Source organism: Rousettus aegyptiacus, unplaced genomic scaffold (genome assembly GCF_014176215.1).
Source record: "Rousettus aegyptiacus isolate mRouAeg1 unplaced genomic scaffold, mRouAeg1.p scaffold_m13_p_10, whole genome shotgun sequence".
Taxonomy (NCBI): Eukaryota; Metazoa; Chordata; class Mammalia; order Chiroptera; family Pteropodidae; genus Rousettus; species Rousettus aegyptiacus.
In genome coordinates, this window is record NW_023416285.1 from 91,233,610 (window position 1) to 91,257,704 (window position 24,095).

Sequence of the window (24,095 nt, forward strand, 5' to 3'; positions counted from 1 at the left end):
TTTCCATTCCTCCAAAATCAAGCCCTGTGCAAACCAAGCCGTTACTCCCCACGACTCACTACCCAGCCCCAGGGTAACCGCCAATCTGCTTTTCTATATCTATGGATTTACTTACTCTGGATATTTTACATAAACGGAGTCATGCGACGTGTGATTTTTATGTCTGGCCTCTTTCTCCTAGAATGTTTTTGAGGTTGATCTGTTGTCGCATGCATCAGTACTTGATTCTTTTTACGGCTGAATCATATTCCGTGGTACGCGTATACCAGAATTTGTGTAGCAGTTCATTCATGGGTGGATACTCGTGTTGTTTCTACCTTTTGACTATTGTAAATAATGCTGCTATGAACACGCCTGCACGTGAATTTGTGTGAATTTTTGTTTTCAGTTATTTCGGGCATATCCCAACAGGTGGAATTGCTGGATCCTATAGTAATTCTACACTTAGCTTTTTGAGGAACTGAAAACCTGTTTTCCACTGCCGCTGAACGATTTTACATTTCTACCAGCAGTGTACGGGGGTTCCAACTTCTGGACATCCTCACCAATACTTGTTATTTTCCATTTAAAAAAAATTATAGCCATTTTAGTGCACGTGAGGTGGTATCTCATTGTGAGGTATTTGCATTTCCTTAATGACTAATACTGTTTGAGATTTTCTTATTGATGGCTTATGCCAACGGGGGACTCCAAGTCGATATTCTACATCCTGGGCCATGCTCATTTTTTTTTCAACTGTGTCCTCTGATGAGGGCAAATGATACCACGTGACCTTCTTGCTAACCTGGATTCCATTCCCCATCTTTGCTCCACAACCTCATCGGACTCGGCCCGTCTGTTTGTTTCATGCTTGCCTTTGCTCGGAATTCTTTTAACATTCTATCGGGCAGAGCTGCTGCTTGAAACGGATATATCTGGGTGACATCCTTTAGATTCGGCATGTTGCTCCTGTCTGTTTAGTGGCATGGTCACCGTCTAGTCATTCTAACTATAATATTCTAAATGTAATAATATTAAACATATTGGGAGGTAGGAAATTTCAGGCTGTGATAGAAGTATGTTTTAGTAGAATCAGATTGCAATACTTTAAGAATTAATAAGCATTTCTTTAGGAAATTTTCCTTTTTAATCATATGACCACAATTTAGACCTCACTGCTTAAGTAATGGCAATTTACCTAAATTGCCGGGGTGGTTACCGGTGCCGAGGGGAAGCAGGCCCACTGGCGCCTCCCTTATAAATAGCCTGTCTGAAGCCCACCTTCGGGCCATGATCATATCTAATTAGGAGCTTCCCGGGAGCAGAGAGATGTTGATTGGGACAGGGAACATAGCCAGTTGGTGCAGAAGAAAATCCAGATAATAAATAAGGGTTTATAACGTGATGGCCCAGAGCTAGCGTGAGGTACAAACGGCTCATATGGGAGTAGGTCAGAAATGAATTCAGGGGCCAATGATCATGTCCTCAGCGGTACTTTTTGTGTATGGCCCAAAGAGCTTTGCTGAGATACACGGAGACTTACAAGATACCTAAAGCTATAAAACCATCCATCTCAAATGCTACAGTCCATTTCCATGAAAGTCAGGACCTGTGTGATAACTATGACCCCAAATGAAAACCCGAAACGCAGAAGTCTTGGGGGCGAATATTCTCTTCAGCATTTAAAATCCGAGATCTCCAGCTCTTGGCCAATCGTGTGGTACAAGGGAAAATTCTGAATTTCCCAAACATAAACAGCATTGTTATTAGTGCTCCTCTAATGAATTATATGTCGGAGACAGAGGAGAGGGGAAGGGAATCTCAGTTAATTCATGCTACAAGAAAAGTCTTGTGCAAATCCACGGCTAGCAGTTGACCAACCCTTAGAAAACTAATTAAAATCATCACCATAACAGGAGATGGCTTTTCTCTTCTCTTCTGCTTGGGCAGCTTCAAAACAACCACCGTCTTAAAAGAGTCTCGAGTGTACTTTGAGGGGACCTGGTATCTCCAGCCTCCCCTTGGCCCTAATGAGGGAGGAGGATGCGCTTGGCTTTGATGTACAGCTGTAGGTTTTCTAATGAGCTAGGCAAGAGATCAGATTCCATTAGGACGTCTCCTTTTAAGCCTTGATTATTCAGCAGCCCTGTTGAAATTAGCTGTTCATTTATCCATGAGCAGCTGCATGCAGGGTTGGATGGTTTTGCTTGTAGTATCAAACTGAATGGATCTGGGGTAAAGCACTCCTGAATATTTATTTAACTCAATTATTCCTCTGTGCTGATTTTTTTCTTATTCTAAGCAATAGCCCTGGATTCTGAAACTACTCGAATTTCACCCTAAAAATGACCGAGAAATGTGATCTGGATTGTAAACGGCAGCTCAGTTCTAACACGAGGCAAATCCTTTCTGTCCCTTACGCCTGTTTCTCTTCCGCCAACATTAATGCCTATTTTGGCACATCATGTCACAGCTGCAAAGCAGGGCTGGTCCCTCCTGTTTGCCTGTTCTTGTGAGCTCCCTGCGGGGCTGCCAGAACAGTCACATTCATGACCGTCAGGCCCCGGCAGGGGCAGTGACAAAGTCCTTCATTCAGAGCAGGGGCTGTGCTCTGCTCACTGTCCTCAGGAGGTATGTGGGTTGGGATGAGGCTCTGTCAGAGGGTCAAAGAGGAAGGGATGAAGGATGACCCCGAGACGGGGTGCCAAGCTGGAAAATTGGCAGGGATGGAAGGGATCCTCTCTCTTTCTCTCTCCCGCTCCCCCAACACGCACGCGCACGCACACACACACACACACACACACACACACACGATGTGACATTCTTATCAATGGAATTATTGTCACGCATGGTCGTCAATGGGCCGCCAGGAGTGCAAGTGTTTCTTCTTACTGATCAAGATAAATAAACTTCGTTCTGAACGTGCTTTTGGTTTGTAAGATCTCTGTGTTATTGATTTAGCAGTCCCACTGCCTACATTCCCCCTACATTGGTCAGCTGCTTGAGTTATTTTACCACATTTGTCCTTAGCGGTGGCCAAGCATGGAAAGCTACTCAGGGACCGTTAGGCTCCTTGGGAACTGACCCCGAAGTTCTTTGTACTTCGAGGTAAATCGGGCTAAACGAAACCATAGCCCCATGGGAACTGGCCCTGCCATTGCTTCTCCGGCCTTTTCAGCCAGCGCCGGAATGGCATCCACACTTCTCACGCCTCCCGATGAGTTCCATGGCTGTGTTCATTGTTTGCATAACCACAAGGTTGTTCGTATTGTTAGTAGGCCTCATTCGGAGCTTCCAGGGTTTTTTAATGATCTTCCATGTGTTTTCTGAATTGGGCACCAACCCTACCTGCTTCTACATTGTTTTCTCATCACTAGGAACTGTTTGGGGCCGTGTACCATGGAAGTTCATGAGTCAGACAACTGATAGTTTACAATGCTCCATTATTCAGAAGAATGCCTCGTAACCGATGTTGGCAAGTTCATTAAAATGTGGTGCCTTCAGCAATGTTTAGAGTTCATGTTGAGAGAGATGAGTTTGACATCTTTGTTCAACAATAGAAAAATGGACTGTCTGGTTTGCCTTTAACGTGCAAAGCCCAGCTGCGAGATATTTAGTACAAAGTCTGAATTTATCATCACTCTCCATACGTGTATTTGTTCTGCGTCTGTGCCCATCTCTTTATCTCTGTGCTGTTCACCCTCCTTCAAATATCCCTGCCTTTTCTCTAATAGATGTCCTTTTAGCAAATCTGGACTTAGCCACCTGGATTAACTGTCACTCCAAATCCCCCTGTGAGATGTACAGGGTGAGTCCCAGACACGCTGGACTCTTGCAGCCAAAAGGCTGTTCTCTAAACACTTCTGCTTCTACTGATTTTTTTTTTTTGATTACTGAAAATAAAATGTGTTGGCTTCAAACGTATTCATTCCAGTTTTTATTGTAATACTGTGATGTAATTCAACATTAAATGAGTTCACAAGATATGAGCGCCAAAAGAAAGAGGGTTGTTACTGTGAAAATCAAATCAATTGCTCAGAAAGAAATGAAGACGGTCTTCGTGAGACAAATGCTGTCAAATTAGGTGTGGGCAAGAGGGTCGTATAAGACATGTACTAAATACCAAGGAAGATTCTCTGCTCAGATTGCTTTACGATCCCCTCCGCACTCTGGCTCCCAGTTAAAGAAACAAACTGGAAATGGTGTGCTTAATGCACTATGGGTTTGATTTGTACAGGAAAGAAAACAAAGGAACTCCAATTAGAAGGTTTATGCTTAAAAGGAAACCTTGGCCCTGACATCAACTAAACTGGTGAACAAATGCCCAGTATATGTTTAGGTAAAATTAGGTGTTGAAGGCATCTATTATTTTAATAAAACTTACCTTTCTAACTGACCATCTGCCTGACCCAACAGCTAATAAGAGGCTTTCTGGTGCACAGACCCTTTATTCTAATACTTAAGTGCAGCCTCCTCCAGGAAGCTTTCTCTGACTGTCCTCCCCAGTCTGTGTTAAGAATTCCTCATCCTGGCTCCCAGCTGTTTGTCCGCCACAGCATCTTATGAGGTCATAACTGTTTGCTTGGCTGTCTGTCTCCTCCCCTGGGCTGTGAGTTTGCGGAGGGCAGTGAACTTATTTTTAGTCTCCATATTCTTAGGTCCTAAAACATCGATTGGCCCAGTGTGGATGCACAAATGCTCATTAAGTGAACTTCAAAACACAGACTTCATTAAAGCGTTGATGGAATAACCAAGATAAAAACAAAACAAAACATGCGTATCACTTTATGGAAGGACGTGGAAAAACTGTTGGCGTAAGGGGGTCTCCTCTCTGATATTTAAGATGTGTTACGTAGTGAGCTTAAAGAGAAACCAACCTGAATATATGTTCTATTGTCAGTGCGCATTGTGTTGACGTCTCCTCACGGCAAGATACTTCTGTAGGCCTTTTCCACCCTGAGGAATTTCCCCTCTGCTTTCTTTTAACTCCCCCTGTGCTATGTTCTGTTTCCAGCCGCTAAGGAGCAAGCTGGAGTACAGGGCTGGTGCCACCCCGTGTTGGCTGGGACGGCCTCAAAGAATCCGAATCCTTGTGTTTCAGCTTTTGTTTATTCTTCCTCTCCCCCACCCCAGCCTCAAATCCACATATGCTGCTAGTCTGGGAATCTAGGGGAGTTCTCAAAGGCCATGTATCCTGTTTCCTTTAATAGACTTCCAGCCTAACTAAGCTAAGCATTCACTTCCTTTTCGTCCTTTAAATTCTTTAATTCCTTGGTCTTAACTCTTTAATCAAATGTCTTGCTTTAATTTCCCCTTGCCCCATGGCATTCGGCTTACGTCTAGCCACAAAAGGTCCCGTTTCCGTATACGGTTTGAAAAGTGGCCCACAAGAAAAGTTCACCCGAAGTGAACGTTACGGTTTGAACACCTAAGAGCTTAGGACCCAACAGTCTGCAGAAGGAGTCAGTCGCAGAACACAAGTGACGCAGGCAACGTTTAACAGAAAGATTTAAAAATGAATCGTTTAATGTAAGCAGCAGTTTGATGGGAGCTGTGTAAGCATGCACACATGGAATTCAGCCTCTCCTCCTTCCCCTTTGCTGTGGGCACGGCCTCTTTTCCTGGAGGGCCCTGAACGGAATGCCAGATTTTCAAAAGAGAACCTAAGAAATAAAACTCTCCTTTTTGCAGATGACACAAGCAGCTACATTAAAAATGGGGTTCTCCAAATACTACCAGAATTAACGTGAGAGTTTATGAAGTCCATAGGCTATAAGGTCAACATACAGAAACCAATTATATTTTTTATATACTAACCATAAATAATTGGAAATCTAAATTTTAAAAATATATTTGTAACGGCATCGACACCATGAAATATGTAGGGATAACGTTAACAAAGTATTCGCAAGGTTTGTATATCAAAAAATACAGAACCTTGTTTTATTTTTAATTAAAAATTTTTATTTTATTATTTTTTACAATTTTCATTATGGTGACATTGGTTAACAAAATCCAGTAAGTTTCAGGTGTACGATGCAACCATAAGGCATATATATACACACATCGCATTGTGTGCTCACTGCCCATAGTTAGCTTTCTTTCTGTCACCACATATTGGACCCTTTCTGCTCCATCCACCTCCCCACTGCCTGCTCTCCCCTTCCCTCTGGTAACCACTACTCTATCGTCCATGTCCATGAGTCTCCGCTTGTTTGTCCTATTTACTTGTTGCTTTTAGGTTTATATCCTAAAAGCATGATCATGTGCTTTTCAACTTTTTCTGTCTGGCTCATTTGTTTAGCGTGACTATCTCGAGGTCCATCCATGTTGTCGCAAATGGCAGTATTTCATCTCTTCTTATGGCTGAGTAATATTCCATTGTATGTATGTACCACAGCTTCTTTAACTAATCATTTAAATATTGTAAGACATTTTGGTTGCTTTCATGTCCGGGCCACTGAGAATAATGCTACTGTGAACATTGGCATGCAAATATGTTTTTGGATATGAGTTTTCAAGCCTTTGAGGTAAATACCCAGCAGAAGGATTGCTGGATCATATGCAATCCTTTGTTTTTTAGGAACCTCCATACTGCTTTCCATAGTGGCTGCACCAATTTGCAGTCCCACCAGCAGTGTATGAGGGTTCCTTTGTCTCCTCATGCTCTCCAACACTTGTTATTTATTACTTGTCCTGTTTATAACAGCTATTCTAACAGGTGTGAGATGGTATCTCATTGTGGTTTTGGCTTGCATTTCTCTAATAGCTAGCGATGTCAAGCATCTTTTCATATGTTTGTTGGCCATTTGTATGTCTTGGGAGAAGTGTCTGTTTAGGTCCTCTACCCATTTTTTAGGCTTTTTTGGTTGTTGTTATTGAGTTGGATGAGTCCTTTGTATATTTTGGATATTAGGCCCTAGTTGGAGGCATTGCTTGTAAATATATTTTCCTATTCGGATGGTTATCTCTTTACTTGTTGAAAGTTTCTTTTGCTGTGCAGAAGCTTTTTAGTTTGATGTTGTCCTATTCATTTATTTTAGCTTTTAGTTCCCTAGCCTTTGAGGTCAAATTCATAAAATCCTCTTTAAGTCCAAGGCGCATGAGTTTAGTTTCTATGTTTTCTTATATGCAATTTATTGTTTCAAGTCTTATATTTAAGTCCTTAATTCATTTGGTGATAGCCAACAATCTAGTTTCATTCTTTAGCTGGTGTAAAAAGTACAGAACTTTGATGAGAGAAATCTAAAAAAAAAACGAATAAATGGAAAGATGTAGAATACTAATGGATTGAAAGACTAAGTATTAAGATGTCAGTTCTCCCCAAATTGATCTATGGATTTAACGTAATCTCAATTAAAATCCCAGCAGGTTTTTTTTGGAAAAAAAAAAATTGACATGTTGATTCTAAAATGTATGTGGAAAAGCCAAGAACCTGGCATAACCAAAATAATTTTGAAGAACAAAGTCGAATGATTCGCAGTGCCTGATTTTAAGACTTAACAGTAGTCCCCCCTAAAGTTTCACTTTCTACAGTTCCAGTTACCCGTGGTCAACTGCAGTCTGAAGATATTCCATGGAAAATTCCGGAAATAAATTCGTAAGTTTGGAATTGCGAGCCGTCCCGAGCAGCACGCTGAAATCTCATGCTGTCATGCTCCCTCCTGCTTGGGACGCAGATCACCCCTTTGTCCAGCACGTCCATGCTGCCGAAGCTCCCTGCGCATGCGTCACATCGGAGCCATCTCGGTTCAGACGGACTGCTGTGTTATCACAGCGCTGGCATCCAGGCCACCCTTGTTTTGCCTAACGATGGCCCCAAAAGCACAAGACAGCGAGGCTGGCAATTTGGATATGGCAAAAGGAAGCCGTAAAGTGCTTCCTTTAAGTGAAAAGTTACGGCAGTTTAAGAAAACACACAGTATATATAGGGTTAGGTACTGTTCTTGGGTTCAGGCCACTGGGGTGGTCTTGGAACCCATCCCCCACAGACAAGGGGGAGCTCCTGTGCTGTAGGGCAAGACGAATAATACAGTGTGGTATTGATGAAAGGATAAATAGGTACATGAAAATGAATAGCACATTCAGAAGTAGACCCACACTTACCGCCAGCAAGTTTTGCCATTCCGAGGCTTAATCGCTCCAGTTCTCCACCTCCATTGCCACATGACCATATTCTTGTATCCCCTGTTTCTGTGTCCCTTCCCCTCGCCTTCTAAGGACACCAAGTTATATCAGACTAAGGGCCTGACCTGCTCCAGTATGACCTGAATTGATTACATTTCTAATCACTTTATTTCCTAATAAGGTCACATTCTGAGGTACTGGAGAGTTAGGACTCCAGCATATTTGGGGGGGGGGCACTTTAACTCATAACACCATAAAACCCAACAATCACACTCCTAGGTATTTTTACCCAGGAGACATGAATAATACATAGGTCCTCACAAAGACCTGTATGAGATGTTTATAGTAGCTTTATTCATGGTCCCCCTAAACTGGAAACGATTCAAACATTCATCAACCATACATGAATAAATTATGGCATATCTACACAACGGAATATCACTTGGCAGGACCAAGTACTAATACATCCAAGAGCTTGTATGAATCTCAAAACAAAATAGGACCCCAGAATCTTTGAGTTCACTGTACGCAATCTGTATAGTAGACTCTTGAACAATGGGGGTTAGGGGCTCTGACCCCCAAGTTGTCAATCCTCATATAATTTCTAATTCCCCAATAACCTCGTTGTCCCTTGGGACCAACAGGGGATTCAATCCAGCACCTGAAAATCATTGGATGCTCAAGTCCCCTATATAAAATGGCATAGATCAATACCCTCCCCATCCAAGGGCTCCCAACCATGGATCAAAAACAAGTACAGCTATTTATTGAAACACATCTACATATAAGTGGACCTGCGACGTTCAAACCCTTTTTTCCCCAAGGGTTAGCTATATATAAACTATAGCTAACTGAAGGTTTCTAAAAAAGATTGTTAGACATGGTAAGGTTAACTGAAATTAGTGAATGTCAGCGTGGCTTTCCCTGGCTAGAAGTTGGGAGAGGAATTCTCTAAAGAGTCAGGGTCTGTACTTTGGGGGGAATGTTCCTCTGATAATTACAGGGAGCAGCCCTTAAGACAGTCTGAGACTTAGAAAACCTAAATGCTGAGCAGCTGTGGGGCCCAGACCCGGCTCCTGAGTGTGCCAGGATGTCCCCTTTTCTCAAATCTGCCCTCCTGACAGCCTCCCCCACCCCCGCCCCCAGCCGGGTTGTGTTCTGCCTTCCCCGCGCACACAACTTGTGCTAGGGTTTTCGTCCGTCTTGACTTTAGGCTTGTTTTCTACATTCGTCTGAAAGCAAATACAGACAGCTACTTCCATGTTTCCTCAATTCAAAACAAAACCAAACAAAACAAAACAAAAAACCATCAATTGTGACATTATGATATATTAAGCTTCAAATGCCAGAATGGACGATGTTATCTTGAAACATATTGACATATACCTTTTTAATTTTCAGACTGTGTCTTCTGAATGAGTTGGCTCCTTCTTGAGCAAGACCAGGGCTCGCTCTCACTTCCTGTTTCAAGTTTAGGAGACATGTACCTCCCCCAGGAAAAGGGCCCCAGCCTTCAGGTGCAACCCCCTTCTCTTTGCAGATACTCTTATCTTAATACGCAACAGGCACTTACAAGGAACATGACAAGAGCCCCACGCATGCAGCAGGAAGCTTTGTTTCCTGAATCTTTAATTCACGGCGAAAACCAGGGCGTGACCTTCAAAAAAAAAAAATCTTAAAATATCCCACGTCTTTTTCTCCCTGCTAATTTCCTTTTCCTTCCCAGACTCCCTGTTTCCTCTTCTTCCCTTCCACCCGCCTCTCGTCCCCTGCCAGTCCTTCCTCTCCACCTTCCTCCTTTCCTCTCCTCTTTCTCTTATTGTTCCCACGCCCCTTCCTTGTCTTCCTCCTGCCATGCTCACCGGCTCACCTGCCCATCTTATTTTTACCTTGTTTTCCCCACTTTCCCTGTGTTCCTTAACTATCGACTCGAATGTATCTTTCATTACTGCAGTTTTTATTTAATAAAGTTTTGCGCTCTCCAATAAACCTGGAAGAAAATCTGCTACAAATTCGCCAACAATAGCCTCACCGGGTCCATCCACGTTTTTATACCAAGCGGGTCTAGGGGAGGAACAATACCCTCTATCAGGGTCTTGGTGTGATTCCAGCTCATGCATATGCATATTCCCTACCTCATTAGTAGTCTCCCAGGCTTACTCTGTGTCATGGGAGAAATCTCCGTTAAGACGATACCCCTTGTCTTTTTATTTGCCTCGCTATTTTTTGAAGCACACATTTCCGATCGCTCCACAGAACTGCTAATCAGGTTCTTTTCCTATGTATAAAACCGAGTCTTAAGAACAGTTATTCCAGCAAATGTGCAATGTGCCCTAGGTTCTGCTTGATCAAAATTCCCAGTAATGATACCCAGGTCTGCCTTTGTTTTTTTAAAATATCATCTCTGAGGACTTTTATATAACATAGCAAGGAAATCTCTAACATCTTTTAGGATTTAAAATAACTGTTATTATAAAAATGTTCGAAGGAATAAACTGTTAAGCTAAGGTTCTGGAGGGTAATTATTTCATATAATTGGAAAGTAATATTTTAAATAATTCTGTCATACCGATGGCTCTCTCATGGTGCTAACCACTGAAAGGATGACATCGTTGACTCTTGCCTGTCTTTAAGATTTACAAGGTAATTAGAGGAAAAATATGTCTACAGAAATCCTAATGCACAACGGAGAAGTTTGTTAGCTTCTCAAGTGCTTTTTAAATTTTAACTTATTCATCTCCCAAATCTAGCTCACTTCTTTGCACACCTAGATACCTCATAAGTGTTTTAGACAGATTAAAAGTGTATTAAATATTATCACAGTAAAAGAGAGGAAGCAGTTAATCTAGATTACAGAAGTCAGGCAAGGCCTCCTGATGGAAGTAGAACTTGAGCTGAAACTTAACGCGTGGGTAGGATTTGGACCCGTCGATAGGAGGGGGAATCGCATGCTGCCAGAGGGAACGGCATGGCCAGGCTTCAGGGGTGGGAGCAAGCGTGTGCATGCCACAGTGAGAAAAAATCGGCTGGAACGGAGCGTTCGCTTTAGCCAGGTCAGGGCTTAATGATTAAAAGGCCAATAAGGGTAATCATTAATTTTCTCCGTACAAGATCATTCCCATCCGTTTACAAAGGGCATGACAAGCATACACACAGACCTCAGCATGCCATTGATTCCTTCCATTTTAAAAAGAAAACCAGACAATTTAAACAGAACCTTTCTTGGTGCTATATTCTCCTGCATCCACTACTGCCCGAGAAAAAGGTGCCTATACCCGCTGCCTCCAATTCCTCTCCTTCCATTCTTTCCTGCAGCCCTCCCCAAAACCCCACCCACCACTGCTCAGCTCCACCAGTGACACTGAGGTGGGCCAATCCGACAGTCAGCTCTCAGTCCCCACCTTACTGGACCTGCCAGCGAAGTTCGAGACAGCCGGCCACTCTCTCTCCCCTCCTTGAACTGCCGGCCTCACCTGGCTTCCCAGACCCGCACGCCTGGTTTTCGTTCTTGTCGCTGGTCATCCCTTCTCAGTCTCAGCCGCTGGTTTCTCCTCATCTCCCCGCCTCCCCATGTTGGCGTGGCCCAGGGCCCAGACCTCAGTCACTTCATTAGTGAGACGCGCAGTCCTCTGGAATTCAGTATCATGTACCCACTGATGACTCCTAAATTTATAACTCCAGCCGGGACCTCTCCTCTTAGCTCTAAACTCATAGCCAGCTACTCATTTGGTATCTTCAGTTGAGTCACAAAGGGCATCTCAGACTCGACATACCCCGAGCTGAACTCCTGATGTTTTCTCCGAAAGCCCCTCAGAGCTGCCTCCTTCTCAGAAAAATGGAATCCATCCTTCTAGTCCTCAGGCCCAAAACTTTCGACTCACCCTTGACTCTTTTTCCTCCCATTCCACGTCTAACCCAATTGCAGATCCTGTTGGCTTTACCTTCAAAATATCCACAGTGAGAATGTTTCTTATCACTGTGGTTCAAAGCACCACCTTCTCTCTCCTGGATCAATGTAACAGCCTTCTAGCTGTTCTTTCTCCTTCTACCTTTGTTTCTGTGGAGTGGAGTCTGTTTTTAACTAAGCAGCCAGGCAATCCTTTTAAAATGTGCGGCAGACCAGGTCTCTGCTCTTCCCAAACCCCTGCAGTGGCTCCCTCGCTTGCATAGAGTAAAAGCCAGACTCTCCCTACAGTAAGTAGCCTGCATGGCCTGATGTGATCTGCCCCCTCCCCCCACCGCCCACCATGACCTCTCAGACCCCAGCCTCTATCACCTCTCCTGCTCACGCTCTCCTATGGCTTCCAGCTGTGCCTTGAATTTGCTCAGTGTGCATGCGTGCACCAGCCTCCAAAACTCTGCACTTGCTCTTCTAGCTGCCAGGAGAGCTTGTCCTTCAGACGTCTGCACAAAGAACTCCCTCACGTCCTTCAGGTGTTTGCTCCAATGCCACCTTCTCAGAGAAACCCGCCCTCGCCACCCTATTTAAAATTACACATTTCCACCACCGCTTTCTATCCCCTTTCCAGCTTGACTATTATTTTTTTCTATAGCATAGTAATAACGAAGGCTAGCTGACAGACTGTAAGCTTTTCTATTTTACTTTTCTCCTTCCTTCCTCCCTTCCTTCCTTCCTTCTTTTCTTTTTTTCCTGTTTGATTCCCTCTCCTAAAATTTACATCCTCTAATAGCAGGGATTCTTTTCTGTTTTGTTCACTGTTGCGTTCTCAGGGACCGGAACAGTGCCTGAAACAAAGAATGTGCTCGAGAAATGCTTGTTAAATAAATAAGTGAAGAAATCCCCCATTTTACTGTTAAGAAAACTGAATCTTAGAGAAGCTGAATAATTCAGCTAAGGTCACTCAGCTTGTAAGCAGGGGATATAGGACCCGAACTCACATCAGTTGGACTGTGGACCGAGTCGCTGTGTATCACGTGGCCCTTCTGGTTGGCAAAGCAAGCCATCTTTATCTTACACAAGGCATGGCACTGTTCTCCAAGGCATTTTTTGTTATGTTATTTGATGAATTCTCTATAACATGAAAAATTTGATTGTTCCCATTATTGGGAGTCATAACTTGCTCAAAAATAAATAAGGATGATAAAAGAACATTAATTGTAAATCAACATGTCACTTTATAGATTACTAAAGGCTTCATTTGTATTTTGAGAAGACAGGAAAAATCAGAAATCAAATTAAATTTAGTCTACAAAGTCGTACAGTAGGTTAAAAAGTTCATGAAAAAAATATTCAGAGTCCTTCATAACTTGGCTTATCTATCTTCATCCTACACGTACAAAGAAAATAGCTAATTAGGAAACAATCATCTAGACATATATTTTGATATTATTCATAAAAAATAACATTTAAGAGTCAGCTCTTTCTAAATTCTTAAAAGTCTACTATTTCTGAAGATATGTAATGTGCTTCCTTCAGATTATAATTCTGATCAGCAACTACAGTTCATTTGCAAATGCATTATTCTATAAATTCCCTCTGCCTCTATATGTTCAGCTAGGATTAACTCATTAACATTGGCTCCTTAGGACAACTGTTTAGAGGGGAAAGAAAACCGTTTCTTTTTTAAAAAAAAGATTTAAAAATGCTTATATTTAAAGCGTATAAGATGCTGATTTTACATATACATAGTAAAATGATTACTACAGCCAAGCTAATTAACATATCATCTCCTGACATAGTTACTGTTTTTTTTCTATGTCTGGTGAGAGTACCTGAAATCTACTCTCTTAGCAAATTTCTAATATTCAGTGCAGCATGATGAACTCTAGTCCCTATGCTGTCCATTAGATCTCTGGACTTATTCATCCAGCCTAACTGCCACTCAGCACCCTTTAACCGATGTCACCCAGTTGCCCCTAGTAACCATCATTCTGCCCTCTGGTAACCGCCATTCTACTCCTGTTTCTATGTGTTCAACATATTTAGATTCTACTTATAAGCGATACCATGCAGTTTTTTTTCTTTCTGTGTCTGGCTGATTTCATTTAGCATAATGTCCTCCAGGTTCATTCGTGTTGTTGCAAAGGGCAGGATCTCCTTTTTAAAGGCTGAATAATATTCCATTGCACATATATATATATGTGCATATATATATATATATATATATATATCACAATTTCTTTATCCACTCATCCATCAACAGACGCTTAGGTTGCCCCCCATGTCTTGGCTATTGTGAATAATGCTGCAGTGACCATGAGGGGTACAGTTATCTCTTCAAGGTACTGATTTCATTTCCTTTGGATATATACCCAGAAGAAAAGCCACGGGTCTGGATCTGAGGCGGGACGCGTTGGACAGTTTGTGCTGGACTGCCTCGGCGGACGTGGCTTGCTGGTGCTGTGGCCGGAGCGATCGAGTCTACTGTGAGGTGCCGTTGGCAGGAAAGCAGTGTCGTAGATGTCTGTTCAATGAGGATTAAATACGTGTGATCCAGGCAGAATCTGATAGAGGTGGAGAGGAAAATGTAGATCTAAGAGAAATGACAGGCTAATGGCTCTGTCATTTTTGTGACCTCAGTGGATCTGGATCCTGAGAGAGGTAGTAAAGATTATGTTAAAGATGTAGGCCCGAGATGGTCAGGGGTCCTCTCGAAAGTGGGGCGTATAGATGAGTAAGGAAGTAAAGAGTGAAAAGAGAAATCCCGCTTTTCACTAGTGACGCTGATAAACTGTCTCTCAGAAAGATTGAGAATACCTCTAGCCAAGCTAAGAATTGTCATTAGCAAATCATTCTTTTTTAAAAAATTAAATTTATTGGGGTGACATCGGCTAACCACAGTATGTAACTTCCAAGTGTACAGTTCTATAACACGTCACCTGTCTGTTGCCCACCGCCGGCAGTCTAGTCTTCCTCTGTTTGACCCCTTTTGCCCTCTTCGTCAAGCAAATCATTCTTAAAATCAGTGTCCAGAGTACTGGTTCCTCTTATTCCGTGAGAAAATTTAGATTGCTGATCCAGTTCCTTGAAAGTTTATGGAACTCTCTGGGTTTTCTGTATCATTCCGAGTCAGCTGTAATAAGTTGTCTTTTTCTAGGAATTTTTTTCATTTCATCTAAATTTTCAAATAAAATCGTTCATAGTGTTTCTGTATTCTCTTTTTTTGCCTTTGAGTACCTATAGTTATGTCTTCATTTTCATTTCTAATAAATTCTTTTTTTTTTTTTTTTTACTAATTCTCTTTGTGTGTCTTTTTCTATCTGTCAGAATTTTGGACAGAGGATTATCAATTTTATCTGTCTTTTAGAGAAAAAGGAGGTGTTTCCATTATATTTTTGCATTCCTTCCTTTATTCTTTTAAGTAGTCATTTATGCACTGATGTAAATGATAGCACATGGCTTAAGCAGTTGTCGTAGACAGAAATGATTTGGGAAAAGCAGGTGCCCCTCGAAGTATGGTCTGCTGCTCTGCGTCTCAGCTGTTGACTTGCAAAGGGAGGGAGGTCATCAGCGCGAGCTGGAATGAGGACAAGGCAGGTTGTTCCGAGCGAGGACAGTGGCTGTCTGAGAGGGGGTGGGTAGGATTATAAAACATCTCTCCAAACTGCCTATAGCTGCCCCGGAAGGACTCTCTAGACTTTGCTCATTCATTCCTTCTCTCTTTTTCTTTACGAAGTAGAAATCTGTACTCATATTAACATTGTCCAGCTAAAGCTAACATTAGGTTGACTTTTCTTTCATGTTAAATTTGGGTGGAACAAATCGAAGAATGTTATCGCTGGAAAAGCCCAGTAATTATTTGCACTTCAAAGGTGTGGGTGATATAGTTCTCTGAGCAAAGTTAATACGTAGACTTTCTCTGGCAAGATTTAACTTTAGCTGCAGCTTGGACTTGCCTTGTAAAGTCAAAATGGTCGGAGCAGGCCCCCTCTCCAGCCAAGCCCGAAAGCGACAGGAACACCATTGGTGGCGTAATTTTCATATAGATATACCTTAGTGTTTATACATGTATATACACATATATATGTATACTAGAGTGATGTGATTTTTATACAGAAGATTATATGTCTATATCTAAATTCATATCCGTATCTCTATCTACGTCTTGCTACAGAGTCATTAACGGTTAAATCCAGAGGAAACAGTGAGTTAAAGATCTTGTCGGAAGCCACAGGCCCAGTTGGTAGCACAGCCAGGATCTCTTCTGCCCTGGCCTAGTCTCCATTCCACTACCACATGCACTTATTTCATTGCATTGTTTAAAGGGTAGGTAAGTATGTATAAATGGCATTCAACTAGTTATTACCAATATAAGTGTTTTTTAAGGGATACTTCCTGCTAATAGAATTGTGTGTATCTGGAATGTATATTAGAAAGAAGGAAAAAAAAGTTGGAGCAAAATATAGAATGTTCTCAGTGAGTTGGTCATTTGTTTTATATATTAGTTATTCGAATTAGGAAACATAGGAATTACCTTTATTATCCTTAAATGCAGAGATGGTTTGTTTACTCATTAATATCTATTATTATTTTTGACAGGATGAAGGTGTGAGTATTTTCCACCCTCTCTTTGCTTTTTGAGACTTCAGTTTTAATCTACAGGAAGACTCACAGGAAATCCTTTTTTTCTGGTTTTTGATTTATGTAAAGAAAAAGACGTAAAACTCGGGTCTTTGCATCACTCAGTAGTTGTTTATGTGACTAACAGCTGTTTCTCTTGATTCTCAGGTGATATTTAGTTACAAATTTGGATCACCATTTTGTGGAGTCCCTTTGATTTTAAAATTATGAATAACAAAGAGCAAGTGTTTTGTAAAAACTAAATTAAGCATTTTAGGCAAAACATATATTAAAGGTTTTGAAATGAAAACTCCTAAACAGTGTGCACTTACACGATGAACTCTTGCTCTGGTGGTGGGTTTGCAAAACATTTCGTGGCGGATAACTAAAAATATTCATTTTTATTATTGGTACTATTAGCATATTTGATGAGATTATTCCATTCCTTTGCCCACAAATGCTTATGCCAAGAAGTTATTTTAATGTAACAAGATCTTGCTTATAGCACATTCTTTAAAAAAAAAATTTATTAGTTTCAAGTATACAATACATTGGTTAGACCTTTATGTAGTTTGTAAAACGATCCTCCCCTTTTTGATTTGGGTATATCATTTCGATCCTTTCTAAGTTCTACTAATTTTAAAAGGTACATACATACTATATTTGTTTGGCAAGTCATACATCTTTTCACAAAAATATTCCAAAAATGAATTCTATAAGTCTCTACATTGAAAAGCATTATCTTCATGGGTTATAGAATATAATGCAACAACAGTGCAAACTAGTTGAGCAAAATAAAGAAAATGCTATTATATTATGCTATTTAAGTGATAAAATTAGTGTGCCATATTAAATATGTCTTTCCCTATCTTTTAAGTATTCAGGTCATCAGGATTTAATGAAAACTTACTACCTATTGAGCTGCATGGGAGCTAGGATATTACCTGATCAGAATTCCTTTTTGGCCTGGCTTTTTCTGATTTACCTAAGTAACTGATGAGCTTGTATGTGATACCTCCCCAAGGCTCCCATTTTCTGTCTGCTCTGTCATTATATGTTTTATACTAAGGAACATCTGTCTGTCTGTCTGCTTTTGGTCCATCTATTTATATTCCTGATAGTGTGGTGGGCAGAATTCTAAGATAGGCCCCAAGATTTCTAGCCTTTGGTATACACACGCCTTCTTGCAATCATTTAATCATACAATAATCTAGGTTCTGCTATGAATGGATTTTGCAGATGTAAAGAAGGTCTCAAATCAGTTGACTATAAGATAGAGGTTCAGAGTGGGCTTGACCTAATCACATGAACACTTTAAATCTGAGTGTAGAGGCAGAGACGGAGGGAGGCAGAGATTGGAAGCACCGGAAGGATTTAATGTGCCATGGCTGGCCTGATGATGGAGAGGACCACGTGGTAAAGTATGTGGACAGTCTTTAGGAACTGAGAGTGGCTCCCAGTTGATAGCCAATAAGTCCTATAACCACAAAGAACTAAACTCAACCAACAGGACCTCGAGCTCCAGATGAGACAAATCATGAGTCCTGCCAAATTCTTGATTTTCAATTTGGGGTCTTTGAGCAGAACACCCAGCCAGGGAGTGCCTGGAATAAAGCAAGGATGAGCTAATATATGGGTATTATCTTAAGTTGCTAAGTCTATGGTAATTTGTTATGTAGCAACAAATAACTAATATATGGATGTAGAACCTGGCCAACCTAAGCTTCTTGAGTCCTAAAGCCTTTGTTGTTCCTTTTTTTTTTTTTTCCCCTCCTCTCATTCTTATTTGAAACCAAAGGGGAGAGGGGAGTAGAAACCAAGTATTTATTTTGCTCTGTCAATTTAGGACGTGAGGCCGGAACCAATTTATTGAATCTGTTGTGGGTTTTAGGTTCACTCACAAAGGGCTTTTGGCTTGTTTATAATCAGGATGATTCCCCCCGAGACTACCGTTATCACCTGCCCTGGTCGCCCTCCACTTTGTACTTCCACAGCTCAGATTCAGGGGAAGATTGTTTGCAAAGATGGCCACAATGATTCCTCCGATCTTAGCACTTCTAACGTGACTACCCCGTCTCCCATCAAGGGGTAGAGTCCATTTCCCCAAACCGTGGATTTGGGCTGCCTCCCTGATATTTTGAAGGACAGAATGCAGCAGAGTGACCCTGAGGCTAGAATTGTGAGGGGGCTTCCAGCTTCCTCTTTCACTTTCTTGGGCCCAGCTGCCCTGTGAGGAAGTCCCAGTGAGTCTGCCGAGAGCCGTATGAAGGGCATCCGAAGCACACAAGCAGATGGCTCCAGTCAACATCTGGACTTTGAGGCCACCTGGGACAAGCCCGTCCCTGGCCCACCTCCCAACTGACTGCAAATGCAAGGCAGAGCCTAGCTAAGACCAAATGGAGCAGAAGTGAGCTGCCCCAGCTGAGCCTTTTCCAAATTGCCAACCCTCGGCATTATGAGCCAATCATTCATTCCTATTTCCAGCATTACATTTTATGGCAATTTGTTATACAGTAATAACTGATATAGATATTTAAAAACGTGACTTTAAAAATATGATTTTAAAATGAAAACTTTCTCTTCGAATGGGTTATCTATTCAAGCATCCATGTACACCATGTGAAATTTAAGATACAAAAGAGTATACACATGAAAATAAATCTGCCTTCTCTAAGGCTTTGTTAAGTTTTTCCTGTCTCTTTGGAGCACTTCAGGATGGTGGTTAGGGCATCAGGCAACAATTTCAAGATTATGCACAGGGAAAATGACCGAAGTAGGAGATAAAAACAACATAACTTGTTCCAAATTGCTTTGCTTTGCTTTACTTTATGTCCCCAAATATTCGGCTCTGCCTTCTTCAGTTTTCTGTAGGAATGAATTAAAAAGGCCCCCAAAATCCAAAATTAAGGGTAAGGTTAAAGCTGAGCCTGCGAGTGACCTCGTGGGTAAGTGTTAGAGGATGGAAAATTATTGTGTATGTTTTCCAGTAGTGTGAGACTAGAGAATTTATTACCGATGATGGGTAAAGTGACTCGAAGGGTTATTCATAGAAGTATTTTTTTTTTTTTGTCTTGTATTTGGAGAAAGCAAGTCAGCAAAGGCCCCCTATGCTCCTGATACACCATGTCAGCTCGGGAGCAGAAAGCCGGGCAGAGTACTAGGTACCTGGGCCACTGGCTCACCTGACCTTTCCTGGAGTTCTGTCCATAATCAGAATTTGGAATCTACAGGACATCAGACTTGGGCTGAGAATTTGGTGTCACTTGGCATAGCCTTGGGGAGCCTCGCTGCACCCTAAAAATCCAGGCTTATTCATTTGACAAACATCTATCATGCACCCACTATGTTCCAAGCGCTTTTGGTAGATGGTATGGATACAAACATAAATATCCCTTTGGTCCATAATCTTAAAGTTCTTTTTTCTGGAATCTACCCACAGAGACTCCAGGAGCCCCAAACAAAATCGGATACTTGATCCTACATAGATCAAAATCCCCTCAAGTTTCCTGAAGAATGTGAAATATTTAGCCCCCAAAACAGTGGACTTAATAAATGGGTGTTGTTGTCCTGTCTCTTAATGAAGCGTTGACTCAAGAAGTTCAAAGTGATGTTTGATCTCTTATTATTTTTTATTTAAAAGAAATTATGGTTCCCGATAAAAAGGGAAGGGCCATGGCTGAGAGCCTGTGGGCACTTCTACTCTAGACTATGGACTAAGCTGCATGTTTGTATTTCTCTCAGAAGGCAGGGAAAAGGCTGTGTGGTCATTTATCACATCCAGACACTCTGCCCACTGTCCCGGAATCATAGAAATTTGTCTAGGCTCATTTGTGGGTTAGTGCTTCTCCAAGATTAGAATCTTGAGTTTAATGCATGCCTCTTGTGTTAGTCTGCTTGCGGTGCCACAACAGCGGCTTAAACAACAGACGTTTATGTTCTTACAGTTCTGGAGGCTAGAAGTCCAAGATGAAGGTGCCAGCATGTTGGTTTCTGGGGAGACCTCTTCTTGCAGATGGCTGCTTTCTAGCTAGGTCCTCACATGGCCTCTTCTCTGTATGTGTAGAGAGAGAGGGAAGGAGGGAGGGAGGGAGGGAGAGAGAGAGATCTCTGGTATCTCTTTCTCTTCTTATAAAGCCACGCATCCTACTGGATTAGGTCCCCAATCTTATTACCTCATTTAACCTTAAATACCTCTTTAAAGGCCCTATCTATAAATAGTCACGTTGGGGGATAAGATTTCCACATATGAATTTGTAGGGGACACGATTCACTCCCTAACACTTCTTATATGACCTTATATGACAGACTGTGAACATATGTAAAACACAAGGATATAAAGATATCAAATTCTGCTCCAGGAGGGCACACACTTACACTACAGCACGATAGTTATAAGACTGCACCGGGAGTGAGAGAGACAGAAAAGGCCCATTCGGTTTGAGGTGGAGAGGGAAGTCTGAGCCCCAGGTTCCTCTGAGAGGAGAGGTGTTTCTTGGGGTGGGGGGTTAAGGTATGCTAGGCTGAAGGGAGGCTGGGGAAGAGCGTCACAGGCAGTCTTCATAGTCACAGTGCAGGGCCATTTAGCAGACCTCACTGTGGACAACTGAAGCCCTAGGTGTTCTGGGGATGTAGGAAGAGCTCATGGAAGTGGTCAAGGTTATATCAAGAAGTACGTTGCCCTTCGGGGTACTGTACTAAGGAGTTTGGACTTGGGCGCCTCCTAAAGAGGTTTAGGCAGAGGAAGAACCCGAGCATATCTGCATTTGGGAAGTTCATGGGAGAAGCAGCTTGGAGGAAGAGTGTGAGAACAGCGCCACATGTAGTGACAGCCTCAAAGGTCAACCCCGGCCGTGCCAGTGCAATGGGGATGGGGCCTATCTAGGCATTCTGCGGAATGCACAGGACTTGGAATTGACTCCTGTGTGAGGGGGGCAGTGAGGGGAAAATCTAGGCCGGATCCCAGATTTGGGGTGACGACTGGAGAACCCATTATCGTCAAGACTAGAAACAGCACAGTGCAAGGATGGGGAAGGAAGGCAGGCTGGTGGAAATGTCATGAAGTTCACACAGGACAGTTTCTTGGGCTGGGAAGAAACTTCTCTAAATGCTGTGGCTGGTGATTCCACCCCTCAGTGGGCCTCAGGGGCTTAGGGGTGGCTGGCTCTTAAAGGGCGGTGGCTTTAGAGCTTCGGAGTAAGTAATTTGTTTATTGAAATCCATAATTGATATGACTTTTGTGTGAGCATGACCTAAGCTGTTTTAGTCAGAAAAGCTTCCCGATAAATAAACCCTTATTATCTGTTTCCAAGAAATTTAAAATGCTTTTCATCTAAAATCCATCAACCTGCTGACCATTTGTGACTCCGAAACAGGTATCTCCCATTTTGGTACCTGCTGCAATTCAGGTAGGTGGTAATCAAAGAGCCTTAGGGGTTGGGCAGAGAAGCAATTTGCTGTGACACCTGAGAGAGAGAGAGAGAGAGAGAGAGAGAGACAGAGAGACAGAGAGACAGAGACGGAGAGAGAGACAGAGAGACAGAGAGAGAGAGAAAGTTTAATAAATCCTTTCCTAGCACGCACATTAAAATCTTCAACTATCCTTTGATGAGCAAGGGAGGGGAGGAATATGAATAATTTCTCAAGTCACTGCGTTTTAATCTCCTGCTTGAAATTTGTACAATTACAGCAAATCTGTTCCCTTTTCCCTCCTTGATTCCTTTTGAGTTTTCTTCCATGACTTATTGGCAGGATTCCAATGGGAAGAGTCATCTCCGAGCGTCACAGCCGTGGAGTGGAGATGGAGGCCAGACATCCACTAGCCACCTTCGATTTCCCCCCATTTCTCTCTCTCATCTGGTGACTTAGGTTTTTTCTTCCAACATTCCTTCTCTTTCGAGAGTTTCAGAAGCCAACCAAACTAAAGTTAACCGAAGGAAAACCTCCTGGAACCACATTCCCGGCTTGACTTTTCTCCGCGCTGCCGCGTCGCGGAGCGCAGTCCACGCAGGTCGCAGGGCGGGGAGCCGGGAGCCCGAGGCCAGCGCGGCGGGGCGGGGCGGGGCGGGGCCGGGGGCGGGGCGACGCGGCCTGGCCCCGCCCCCGGCCCGCCCCGCCGCTTAATTCGGACGCGCGGGGCCGCGGGGTGTGAAAGAGCCGCCTCGCGTCCGACGGGCCGCCGCCGCCCCGGGAGCCGCCGCCTGCGCCGCCGCCGGGCCGCCCCGAGCCGCCCCGAGCCGCCGCCGCCGCCCGCAGCGAGCGCCGGCGCGGGAGCCGCGCGCCTTTGTGCGCGCGCAGAGGTGGGTTCGCCGCCTGCACTTACTTTGCACACAAAGACTGCGAGCTCGGGGGAGGCGGGGTGCCCGCCGGGGAGACGGTGCGGCCCTCGCCGCGCCGCGACCCCCGGCCGCAGGGTCCCCCGCGCGGGCAGGGCCCCCGGTCGTCCCCTCCCCGCGGTGCAGACCGGGAGGCGGGGGTCGCCGCGGGCCCGAGAGGGCGGCGCGCAGGGCGGTGGGAGTGCGGGGCGCGCCCGTCGCCCCTCGTCGTGCCCGGCGAGGGCGCAGGACCGGGGCGTGGCGGGGGCCCGGCACGGTGGCCCCGAGCCCGAGGGTCGCGGGGGAGGCGGGGGTGCCGCCGGGGAGGGGAGCGGCGCTGCCTCTCCGCTTGGCTTATTGTTGCTTCCTCGGCCCTGAACACGGAGAGACCCCGCCTGGAGCGGGGATGCGCGGGCCGCCGGCTGCGCCGCACGCGGCCGGATGCCGAGCCCTGGGCGCCCTGCTCGCCCCTCGCTCGCCCGGGGCGGCCGGACGCGGGCCCCGGGGCCCGACCGAGGCGCCGCCTGGGCAGACAAAGGAGGGGCCGCGGGGGGTTTGCCCCGCTGGTTTAAAGGTGACAGTGGCACTGCTTCCAAATAGTATGTAAGTAACTTTTCCATTTTGACACTTCTCCGCTCCTTCTGCGCCAGTGAACCCAGTATCTTAGGTGGCTTCTGCACCCCGAGAAGTCCTAAAAATTTGCTTTCCCGTTTTCCCCAAGCATCTTCAGGTCCCTCAGGGATCGCAAAAGCACAGGTAGCTAAGTTTTAACATGCCGTGTAGGGGATGGTAAAGCCCCTTCTAAAACGTGAACAGGAATCCTCTTTAGAGGATACATTGCACATCTTACTCTCTGCATCAAGGTACCTTTCCCTTCCTTCCCCCTGAAGTTAGTGCCGGTAGAGCAAAGTTCCTTCTTGATTAGAAAGGGTGATAGTCAAGCATGGTACAGAAAAACAGGATGAAGCCTGCTAGACTTTCCATTCTTAAAACTTGTGTGGCTTTCTCGCTAACAGATACATTAGTTTTCTCCTTTAGCCATGCTCCCCCTCTTACCGCTTTGGAGATTTTAGCTGCCCGTGTTTTGAGTTGAAATAGTATCTGGGGTGCCTGTCTAGAGATTTCTTAGTGCTAGTAGTTTCAAATTTAAAACTTTT

At 43.7% G+C, this 24,095-nt stretch overlaps 1 protein-coding gene across 2 annotated transcripts in view; it reads left to right on the forward strand.

Moving 5' to 3' along the window:
• The window catches only part of FAM107B (family with sequence similarity 107 member B), a 185,364-nt gene that overhangs the window by 94,401 nt on the left and 66,868 nt on the right, over positions 1-24,095 (forward strand). Inside the window, exon 1 of one of the 2 annotated variants that reach the window (XM_016134399.2) lies at positions 22,863-22,923. The exons of the other annotated variant lie outside the window; for it this stretch is intronic. The gene's annotated coding sequence lies outside the window, so the exon portion shown is untranslated. Of the gene's footprint in view, positions 1-22,862; positions 22,924-24,095 lie in introns of those variants that run through there. 2 annotated transcript variants of the gene reach the window in all.